Here is a 12,421-nt window from a genome sequence, read left to right on the forward strand (position 1 = left end):
AGAGACTCCTAAAGTAGCCTAAGCATTTTGAAAAAGCTATTCCAAGTTACACACATATATCGTAATGGAAAAAAATGCTAGGGTTTTTTTCTGGAAAATGAAACAAAATAAGATGAGAAGCTCAGCATATGTGCAATGTGCACCATACTTGTTTAAACTTTCCTGTGCTACTAATCTCTCCATACCCTGAACCTGCCAAGTGAGAAAGGCAGTGTCAATGCAGATAAAAGCAGGGCACACTCTGCTTAACTCCTCTGCCCTGACCATCACCACCGCCATCACCCCTACAGCAGCCTGTGACCTTCCTCCTGGGCTGTGACTGGTTTCCCTGGTCAACCCCAGGTGTGCACTTGCAAAAGCAGAGGTGAATGAAGCAGGCCTGTCTCAAGCCTGCACTCTGCACCACCTGGAGGGGCTCTGGTTTTGGCCCCAAAACTAAACAGCTATGTTAGCAAGCCCATGAAGCCCTGTGCTCTCCTGCAATGCAAAGATGCTATAGGAGCAGCGTGCCTTACAGTTCATGTCTACCGAGGCATAGCTCAAAACGATGCTGCTGTTAAGGAAAGTGGTTTGCCCCAAGTTTATCCCAACCTCCCCCAACATACATGCAGACATGAAGTCGCAAGGCAGGAGTTCAGTGATGGAAGAAATCACAGTGTCAGAAAGCAGCCCCAAACCCTTCCTTCCACCACAGAAACCCATTGCTAAATCATATTTATACCATGCTCAGACCTCTCAATGACAGAAGTGATATATAGCTGTCTAGCAGTATTTATACCACAGCGACCACTGCAGTATCTGGGGAGTGCAGTATAAATACAGACCGAGTGATAGCCAGGGAAGCCCAAGGAGTGGGCGACGAGGGCGAGTGGCCAAAGCAGCTGGGAGACATGCTGATTCAGTGTATCTCCTTCAGCTGTCCTCAGCAGCAGGTTGCCATGGAGTAGAGGTTGGGAAGGTTAAAATAACTGATTTTTCTTCCCCCAAGCATGAGCCCATGAGGTTCTTCATCTGAGTATCTGACCACAGCACTTTGTGTTACTACATAAAATATAATAAATACTAAACTGTTTCCTCTAAAGGGATGATTTTGCTCATGCCCACCAACCTGCAGCACTCAGCAGATGAGGTTGGAGTTGTCATCCCTGTCTTACAGATGGGGACATCTATTCAAAGGGAAATTGCACTGTCCCAGCAGGCCCAAGGCTGTGCCAGAAGTAGAGGAGAGGTTCCTGTTCTTACCCAAAAATCCAGTCACAGGGCTTTTAAGATGGCAGCTTCAAACATACTCCTGTTTAAATGCAAGGGAAATGGAAATGGTTGTTTAAGAAAAACTCCTGGATGTGAATCTTTCAGTCACATGTTTAGTTTCTTCCCAACATACATTAGAGGCAAATATTTTCAGCTGACTGAACAGGACCTTTCCACAGCAAAATCAGTGAGAATTTGAATTCCAAGCTTTGCTTGTTAACTTCTTTCTTCTCTATAAATAAATCAAAATTTTCTATTCCCAGATGAAACCTTTGAAATAAAATATAAGCAAGGAAGAATTCCTCATACAAACAGATGATTTGCAACAGAGCTTTGCAAACACATAGCTGGGTTAGGGGAGCTTCTTCCCATCTAGTCTAGCAATACTTGAGTACCCCTCCTTGCTAGAGAAGCAAGGGCACTTTGTTCCATTTTTTCCACTCAGGATACTGTATTTTTTCTGAAGTAATGTGACGGATGCAGCAGCTTACCTACTTGCTGTGATTCCTACAAGAACAGTTTATTTTGACTCCACCACTCTGCAGGGAGCTGGACTTCTCAGCAGCACCCAACATGCACATTACATACTCAGCAACTACCTTCTCTCACGCCTTCAGAGCCCTTTGCATGGCTGGGAATGCTAGAATGAATTGCTTCTGAGGGTAAAATCAGATTTGGGAGGGTAAGATCAGATTTGAGACCCCCTTTTTGCCTGCAGCAGTGGAAATGGAGGTGTGGATTGGACTGCACTTACAGTGCAAAACTTACCTACGGTTTATGGAATTATTACCATTTGACTAATTCGGGCTATTTCTGCCCTTACAAAAAAAACATTCAACTTGGGTAGTGCTGGAAAGCATTACACATCTCTTTGCAAGGCCACTCATTCAGAAGGGCGCACGGACACTACTTCTTGTGAACAGCATTTTTCAAGCTGCGTCTCCTGGCTTGATTCACTTAACAGCCTGGTTAAGGACCCTCTCTCCCTGCCAGTTTGGCACTCCAAGCTCTTCAGTAGAAGGTCACCGAGGCAGGCAAAATCAAGCCCAGCTTTATGTGAGGCCCTCACTTCTCAGCATACAAGCAGTGAGAGAGCTTCTGGGAAGAGCTCTCTGACGGATACCTTCTTCGCCCACTACTCTGAGTAATGCGCTGCAGCTTGCTTTGCCTTGCCTTGATTTGATTGCAATGCATGCTCAATTATATTCTGCAAGTACATGATACCTTTTCAAAATGTCTCAGTCATAGTCATTTTCTCCCTGGTTTCGATCATGGAAGATCTGATGCAGCCTTTATTTTTCTTGCAGTTTTCCTTAGGTACACTCCTGTAGATAATAGTGGCTGTGTATCAGTCTGAAGGCCCTGACAGTACCGACAGTAACAGGAATGTGCCAGCTCCTTCTGGATAAGATTTCCTCTTTCCTCCCCTGCTGCTTTTACTTGCCAACAGGGTATGTCTTTGTGCTTGGACATCCCTGAGACAGGTCTGCTTCAATGTATTGTATTTCTATGCATTTATAATGTTAAAGAAAAATGGAATTTAAGAGCAGGACTGGAAAATAAGATGTTTTCTGGTGTCAGGCTGCAAGGAGGATAGATCCTAAAGGAAGCTTTCAGTACTTCAATATGTGCTGGTAGCACAGAGCAGCCAGTTGAGCCTGCTCCCCACAGTGTGGAGCAGCACAAAAATGTGAGCAGAACCTATGGCTTATAACCCCAAAAAGCAGTTTTCAGCTTGAATCCCAAACAAGTAGAAGTTTGTTTTTCAAAGTGCTAACAGGGACTGCTGCTGCCTAGGTTATTTCTTGTAACCCTGATATCAAACAAAGAATCAAAGTGACATTTTCCTTCTTGGCATCAACTAAACTGCCCCCACCTCCACCCCTGCATCTGACTCCACAGGTTTTTTTCTGGAGATGCTGAGTATGATCCCTATTTATGCACTGGTGAGACATCTCCAAGGTATTCTGGATGAGCAGCTCTCCTTTGACAAATGTGATTATGAACATGCATCTGTTATTAAAATGGATTTTTATCCCCTGTAAAATATGCCACAGATTAAATGCTGTCCAGCTTCTCGGGGCTATACTGTTTTTTACCTCCAGATTTAATTTCTGTAAGTTCTTTGCAGCTTTGCCAGAAATACTCTGACATGACTTGTGACCAATACAGAAGTCAAAATAATTCTCACTACCTGAAGCAGATAAACATTTTGCTTTGTTCTGAGATCTCTGTATCAGTTCTGCATCTATTTATTGAGTGCTTTTGTTCGATGGACTTCTCATTTACAGAGCTTCGATTTATTTCTGTAAGCCTCAGAACTGCTATTAAACCTGCACTAAAGCAACTATGAATTCCAGCAGCATCTCCTAAAAAATGAGCTTGTTTTTAGCAGTTTAAAAATAGTTTCAATCTCATTAATACTTTTCATTGCCATACCATTTCCTTCCCAGAAGTCAGTGATTTGCAAACTTCCCTCAGTGATACAGAAATGGATTCAGTTGTAAAAGCACCTGAGTTCTGCTCCCAGCTATGGTACAGGTTGCTCAGCCTTATCAAACGACACAGTTCATCTGGACTTCTGACTGTGCATCATCTCCAGTATCTGGTGTGGTTGTGTGTGGCTTTGAGCCGTGCCACAAGCAAGAAAGCTCACAGATCTCAGTCTGACAATGGCACATCCTGTGAAACTCTCAGCTGGCACATTTCTGGGTCTATCAAGTAAACCAGCACCATTTAGGTGACAAAGTGCTATGGGCCTCTGCAGCTCTTGGCTTCTGTGTATGTTTGTTGCTTATATTAGAGTGTGACTTGCAGCTGGCTCTCAGGACTGCAAGAATGATTCCCATGGGCAGGATCCTCTGGTCCTTACAGAAACATGGCAGGGAAGTCTTCTGCTTAGTATATGAAGCTTGTATGCTTTTTGTAATAACTCACACATGTGCAATATTTAATTTTTACATCTGTTAGTAAAATGCTTTCTGTGGGTATAGCATATTTACTTTGGACAGAAGTGACAATCTGTGGGGTTTTTTAAGGCTGCAAAGATCTGGATTATTATAGAAAATACATATAGTTTAAATAACTAAAATTTCCTGGATATAAGTGGGCTTTTTTTGCCTTTATATATGATTACACCTCTCAATAGATTACAGACTGTGGGTTTTTGGTTTAATTCCACCTCTGGCAAATAGAACCCTGGACTGTCAAATGCTTTCAAAGCAAGGAAGAAGTTCATTAAATTTTAACATTCATAAAAATAATGATGCTGAGAGTTGGCACCTCATGAACTCCTTGTCTCAAACTTAGGATTTCCTGGGAGCCCCCACACAAACAACTCCCTCTTCAACCCATTCATGCACTAAATGTAAAAAATTTGAGAAATACCAAGAAATGAAGGTGGGCAACAAAAGGTCCCAAATTCCAATTCCAGGTATCACATCTTAAGAGTCTGTCAGGACTGGGAAAGCAAGCAGACTCACTGACTGACTACATTTGCAAATTGAATTTCTGAGTTCAAAGAGGAGACTCTTAACTTCCTGAAACCAAACCAGGCCATAATAACAATACAACCTCCATGTTTCTAAAAGTCTCCTCAGTTTTCTTTACAGTACTTGGTCTGTCTCGAATATCAATTTCCATAATTCTTCCTCTTCAACCAGAAAGTCCTGACCAGTTTAATCTTAGGTCACACAAAAATTCTCTCTTTGTTCAATTGCAGCTTATATTTCAGTCATCTATATTGCAGGATGCAACTGTCTTTTAATTAGTTTTGCCTATCTGCAATGAAATTAGGTCAGTGGCTATACTTGGAGCACATCCACAGCGTTGACAAGGTCTGAACTATACTAACTTTGCAACAGATAAACATGAATAAACCCTACTCTGCTGTAAGGTAATTTAACCAAAGATGACAACCACTACTGTGCAAATACGCCATGCAATATTCCTTCCATGCCCAGCTAATTGTCTTCAGTTTAGCCAAGGCAGAAAACATTTTTTTGCTGCAAAATGAAACCACTACATGAAAACTATATTTTGTTCAAAACAGAGCTGGTCCACTACACCAAAGTCATGCTGGCAAGGACACATCAAAACCAAACTTGCCAGCCCCTCGCTCTCTTACTTGTTTGTGTCAATCAGTTTGGAGATTTTTAACATTTGAGTTATGTTTATCTGAACTGGTTTTCAAGGTCTAATTATAACATGTGTAGCAGGGTGAGATTGCTGCTATGAAAGTTGAAACATAAATAAAGAGGACTTGACGGGCTGACTGATATGTTGGCACAGACCAGACATGTATGTCACGTGGAAGCCCAGTGCAGCTGTTGTATTCCGTGGTACAATAAATAGCTGTGGGGAAGCAGCACGGTCATGCGGGATTTTTTAATACCACCTACTGTGCTACTTGGCCAAATGTACTTGCCTTACAGGAAAACAGGCAGTATCTGAAGTTTAAATGCAGAAAAGTGACGGTCCTGGCAGAACAAGGGCTGTACATTTTGAAGGCTCTGCAGGAGAACATGGCATGGTTGCCTGCCTCCCTTATCCCATCCTCCTTTCACACAGTCCCACACAGATGACCCAAGCCCAACTTCCCCCTCAGTAAAACCAACAGAGCATGTGTTCTCACATCTTTGAGCTGGGAGAGTGTGCCATACACAATAAAGTGCACAATCTCTCCTCCTGTTGCAGGAGAGAGCCACTGCATGCAAGGATCATGCCTGGCAGAACTCAAAAGATGGATGTCTCAGGTAAGACTAAGCTTCTGGAGAGGATCTCTATTTATAACCTGGATCCCGATAGGTGGCTGGTCTTGGGTGTTAATGTGACAAAGTATTGGTTTTTAGAGTCGTTGAAATGCCTCAACACGGAATGGAAGATGAAACCACTGCTGGCTTGCAAATGGTCATTCATGCCATGTACTGGTAAGAGAAGAAGCCATCAAGACTGAGCATTCACATTGCATTGAACACCAATTAAACTGATTAGATCCATGAAATATTATAAAGCACCTGCACCCTTTATAAGGTTAGGTTTTTATCTGTTTTAGAAAAAATTGTCCTGCCACAGGACATACGTATCTTTAAATTAGCAACCAGCAATGAACAGAGCTTTTGATAAGGCTCTGGAAAATGCCTGGCATCTGCAATTCCAGCACTGGGTTTCTATTACACAGATGTGAGCAGCATATTAAGGCACACTTCCCCAGCAAGAAAAGTCACTACAATGGCAATCACTGTCCTCAGAAAGTAACTTACAGTCCCTTTTCCACCCAGATTCTCAGTATTCTGCTTATGCAGCAGTGGTGCCATAAAATGCAAAATGATACAATATTCAAATGTTTTCAGAGCTACTGATGTAATTTTATTTGGGTAAAATAATTTTTCTCCCCAGCTCCTTTCTACTCAGCTGTCAGTGTTTGTCCCTATATTCATAAAGGGTTGCATAAAGTGACAGAGCTATCAAGTTTGATAGTGCATGGATAGGTTTCATATGTTATTTGAACCTAGACTTTGAAGCTGCAAAAAGCCAAAGTGGCAAATTTCAAAGTTAAACAAAAAAAAAAAAAAAAAAAAAAGAAAACACAAGAAAAAACGTATGTATATGAGCTGTAATAAGATCATACAAGAAACTGAGTTTTACAAAACAGCAAGAAAAATTATTCTTAGCTTTTTTTCCTAACCTCCTTTCTAGTTTAAACAGTTCCATTCTGTATTTTATGACACTTTTACCTAAACCTAAAAGCATCTGCTGCTATCTCCATCAATTTTGCCGCATATTGTTGGACACTGGCATTTGTGTTCAGTTATGCGCTGGATGCACTAAGCAGTCTCTAGCCTTAAGCACGTCAGGCAGATACTGTAATCCCAAGTGTGATCTGAACCCCAGCCTGTGGTCAGGTAGGAGCCATAACTCATTACAGATGTGGAGCTGGGGACCCTGGGCCCTGCTGCAGGACAGAGCTATGGGATGGCTTCACAAGCAAGCAGGAGGAGAGCAGGAATCCCTGGTGGGACCCCAGGTGTGAGAATGTTCAGGTCTCAACCTTGAAAGCTCCCTACCCCAGATCACTACAGCACAGACCCAGATTTGAGGGAGACTGGAGAGCCTCCTCCTCTGTACAGCTTTAATTACCAAGTAGTTGCAGTGCACAGACTTGGCAGCCAGGTGTGATGCCTCTTGGACAGAGACCCGACTGCCAGCAGGTCACTTGACTCAAAGCACCACATGGCCCACAAGAATTGCTGCCTGGCTCCATTCATACTCCTTAAACTGGCCTTTGGCAACAGGACCCCCTCTCCTCCACCCCTCCATGAGTGCTGCCACTAATAGCCACTGAAACTCACAATTTCTCATGTAAAGAAAATTTGGGTTTATTGCTTGAGGTTATCTTGGGGTTTGGCTGGACAGAAAAAGCATTTGCAACACACTCCATCTATTCAGAGGGAATGACATTGCTCTAAGGTGGGAAGTTTTAAAGAGCTTTGGCTGGACTTGAGGAGACCTGAAAAACATGTTAAAGTCTTCAAGCACACGTATGTATTAAAGGGTGGATTGAGAAAGTTCCTAGAAAGTTTTCCTTGTAGAACTGAAACTGGGAACACATAATCTTCGCATCATTATTCACATTATTAAATCTGTGAAAACCAAACCACGTGCAATAACACAGCTGTTATAACTAAAGGCATTTAATTTCCCACTGTCATATAAAAATATACATGCTCCAGCTCTTGGTTATGTACACAGCAAGCAAGGACTAGAAAAAATTAATAAGCATCAAGGGAAACTTCCTATACTGATTTCCATGTCCCTTTTCAAGTTCTCAAATTGGGAAAAAAATCCTCCTTTACTTACCCCTAAAGGGGTAGCTGAATTTCCTAGAGCTGAACAAATGAGAGAAGAAAGTGTTAGGCAATTAGAAATGTTAACTGTATTTGGTCCCAAAAGTCACACCTTTAAGAGTATAGAGAATGCTAGTTTTTTAACTAAGAGCAGAGTTTGGCGACTTAAAAAAATCTGAATTCTTAAATTCTGGGATCCCATATGTAATCATATTCACACATGACATGGCTGGGCCCATCTTACTTGGCAGGAAACTGTACAGAGGCTTCAGAGGACATGCCTGTTGTATCTCTTACCATACCTAGATGGAGGTGTGCTCCTAATCAAGTCTGGGGAACGAGCCTTCACAGCAACACAACTACTGTGATCTTCAACTACAGAGGCACTGCCCAGCCCAAACTGTAGAAAACTGGGGAGGAACAACCCCTTGTTTTGCCCAACTTGTCTCCAAGCTGCTTTTCCCCAACCGTTTTCTCACCTCTTCTGTTTCCTATTTGAATAAACTGCAGATAACTTAGGGTTATCTGGTATGTTTTGAAAATGTGTTGACTGTGGAAATCAGGAACATGTTAAATAAACATGTCTCAGGCTCCTCAAAATTTGCAAAGAAAACTTATCATTATGCTGGTATCCACTATGTCAAGTGTTCTCCAACTAAAAGAATGTTTTCAATAAACACTCCAAAGCAATATGTGACAAATTCAAAAGGGAAGAATCAGGTGACTTGCAGAAGATATTAGCATGTATACTGTGTGGGAACACAGTGGAAGGATTTCTGTGGTTGCTTTAGTGGGTTTCATGGTATCCCATGGGATCATACCTGAGTGTAATAGGGATTAGATGTCTTGGACCCTGCAAAATTGTCTGATGCAATTACCTTAAAAGGCATAAATTAATTGCTAGCTCTATGTTGTATGGGAAACCTGCACTCCACGGGTGACCACTCTGCTCTAGGGGAGACTGACCCTCCCTGCTGACCATGGAATGAAGCTGTAGGAGCTGCTGAGGGCTTTCCATCACACTGCCTGTGGTCACCTTGCACCTGCTGCTGCTCAGTGCTGTGACAAACCCCATCCCGCAGCTCCAAACACCATTCCACACCCCAAACCCACAATGAGCTACAGTTCCATCCCAACCTGCCCCTCATCCCAACAGCATTAACAATGGTTTTGTGATATTTCCATTCCTTTCAGTTTCATTTGGATGAAACCACCCCTTTAGGGTTTGTTTGGGTGGTTCACAGCTATCTATAATATAGTCAGATGATTAGAAGGTAAGGTCAAATGGTAAAATGAAAGAAAAAAAAAGTTTTGATTCTTTCCTGCCAAGTTTTTTCAAGTAACCGGAGTTAATTACACTTTTTGCAGTGGTCATGTCTCTTTTACCAGCTTTATTAGTCACATGGCTATCTAAGCCAAATTCCCCCTTATTGCATTAATATATCTTGAAACTCAAGTATAAAATTACAGTTAGCTGAAAAAACCCAAAACTTTCAAATAGTTTTAAGCAATTGGTCTGTAAAAACTTGCAAACCTGGAAGAACTATTGTGATCCTAGGACCTAACCACTTGTAGGACATATGCAACATAACCTCTCCTAGCAATCCCACAATTTCTGCCCAAACACAGGCACATTATCTCCAAATACACTGGATCACTAAAGGAAAGCACCTGCTAGTCTGAGACCTGGTGGCTGCAATATAAAGCATTTACTGGAGTTTAAAAGTCTGTTGGTAATTATGTCATTGTGTAATAATCTCATGCAACACAGAACACATGGGATAATTTACACATGTATCAATCATTATTAGCCTTCCCCTCCCCATTTTGATGGCCATAGTTTTCCTTCTGTTTATTCATGACCTAAAGTTAAAACAATAGGGTTTGGTGTTCAGTAGTTTTTTCTTTTTCCCCATGAGATAAAGCAGTTATTCAACCAAGACTTCAAGACTTTTTTTTTTTTTAATTAAATCACACTTTGGTTTATGAAGATTGACAGATGTGAGGAGATGAGAAGAAAACCAAACTATCCCCTGATTTTCAAAGAGGCACCTTATTCTGCTATTTGTTTCTTTTGGTGGTGCTTTGTGCTCCACAGCCTGCTGAGCAGCAAGCACTAGAGCACTGCTGCTATCTACAGGTCTACTCTGTGCAGCGCTCAAACCAGACATGAAACCAAGGGGGTGCTCGCGCTTGGGAAAGAGACCAAAACTCTGACACTAAAGTATGCTGGCTTTTGGGAAATGCAAGCTGGCAATCTGTAGCCTTTCTGTCCTGTGGCTAACATATGTTAAAAACCCCAAATCAAGCTGACTTCATTAAAGGGAGGGCTGATTTCTGCTGCATGAGAGTACAATTTCTGCCTTTTTTTCCTTTTTTCCTGCAAACAAAGAGGAAATGTTGCACTTTCAGGTGCAGAGTAAAAGGAAGCATCTGCTCCCACAAGGGAACCCTCTCCAACCACAACACAACTGGTGCACAAAACATGACGGGGTACAGAAGGGCTGGAAACCATCTCTGAGCCTGCAATGACGAAACTTTAAGACAATTTGTGATGTAATTAGAATTCACTAAAATTTAGTTGTAGCTCATCACTGTTTGGAATTTACTTAATTATTCTTTCTTCGCTTTTTCTTCTGTAAACCCAGAAAATTTCACAACTGCTTTTGCGCCTCTTTCAATAACACAGGCAAACAAGATAACCTGGAACATGTCCAACACCACTGAAAACAAACAAAGCAGCAATTATAAATAAATCTATCCAGAAAATACAAGAAACTGTAGATATGTCAAAAGCACCTATTTAACCAAAGGCTGTGGATTTCAGGATCACATTACCAAAGACAGTATTGTATCACAAGCTTTCAATAAGTGACAGAAGGGGCAAAATCTGAAAAAGGGGAAAATATTTTTCCCCTAATGAAAAAAAAATATTTTTTCCTAATAAGGAAGAAAAATCCCAGCTTATTTGCAAAATCTGTGTCTACAACTGAATGTTTGGCTGCCAAAATGAACAGTCAAGTACAGGAGCAGATCACCTTACAGCCAGGAAAAGTGCAATTGTAAGTTTAAACAGCAGGACAGTCTGATCTGATGCGTGGAAAGTCTGTGAAGCTTTGCCCATTTGGAAGGCTGGAAAAGCTCTTCCAAAACTGATTCCTTGAGACCAGCAGAAGGAGCAGGCTTTTAGGCAAGCCTGTTCCAAATGACTCGGTTCCAAACAGAGCGTGCTGTTTGTATGACTGCTTGTGAGAAGACAGGTAGCTGTTACTGCCTATTTAAATATCAGTTTTTCTGGAAACAACTGATTTTCAGTACTGGGTACTTGGTGAAAACTTTGGGGGTTGTGACTGGAAAATAGCATTCTGCCACTTTTTTTTTTTTTTTCAAAAGAAGCTTAGTAAAGAATTTGCCAGACCTAGAATAGTTACAGCCCATGAGTGTCACAGCATTCTCCAGACTATCAAGCTGCAACAAGATCTTCTACCATCTCATAGCAGCATACTCTTCATGCAGTCCCTCTGCTGCCTTCTCATCATCTCACCTCATCCAAGGCACACTCTTCCCTCTGCTTCCTCCTCGGCTGCTCTCTTTTCATTGGCTCTCAACCACTTAACTTAACCAGCCACACCTGCTAACCTGACACCCCTGAAGCTAGCCCACAGTTGTATAGTATCAATACTAATTAACCCAGCTTCATTCCTCTACACATGAGATATTGAGGAATACAAATCACCTCTAGTGTGCAGCAAACTGTTTAAGCATTTGAAAGGATGGCATGAGGTAATGCTCAGAAATCTCACATCCACAGAGCTCAGTCCCCTGATACAACTGCACTCCCTGCTCAGCAGTATCTTTCTGGTAATCTTTTACATCATATTCCTATTACTGTTTCTGAGAGTTCATACTTGAAGGCTGCACAGGGAGGGGTAGCAGCCATAGTAGGCCCCGGGGAGCTGCTTGCCAAGGGGATACAGCCCCCGCAGGGCTCCCCAGGCCGGGGGACACAGCAGCCAGCACCGGGCGCTTACAGAATCGGTACAGGTTTCATCCTAACCCAGCAAACCTCCACGTATTTCCTTACCGAGCACTCTGGTGGGCAGGGAAGAGGTGACGAGCATCCGTTGCGAGAGAAAAATGCATGTACGTGGAATGCTTCTGAGCTTGAACTTCTAGGCGGTACAGGTAATCGAAAATATGAATTATTCTGGGAATGAAATAGAGTATTTCCAGTGTGGGAGAGCCACGGCGCGCCCCGGGGGCTCTGGCGGCCCCTTGTTGAGGGGCCGGCGGGGCTCGACCAGCCTCGGGGCGGTGCCGCTCCC

At 42.4% G+C, this 12,421-nt stretch overlaps 1 protein-coding gene across 1 annotated transcript in view; it reads right to left on the bottom strand.

The window, feature by feature from the left end:
* The window catches only part of C1H4orf54 (chromosome 1 C4orf54 homolog), a 48,677-nt gene extending 36,416 nt beyond the window's left edge, over positions 1 to 12,261 (bottom strand). Inside the window, exon 1 of the transcript XR_008822008.1 lies at positions 12,181 to 12,261. The gene's annotated coding sequence lies outside the window, so the exon portion shown is untranslated. The remainder of the gene's footprint in view (positions 1 to 12,180) is intronic.
* Positions 12,262 to 12,421: the final 160 nt, after the last annotated feature.

This window comes from Falco biarmicus, chromosome 1 (genome assembly GCF_023638135.1).
Source record: "Falco biarmicus isolate bFalBia1 chromosome 1, bFalBia1.pri, whole genome shotgun sequence".
NCBI lineage: Eukaryota > Metazoa > Chordata > Aves > Falconiformes > Falconidae > Falco > Falco biarmicus.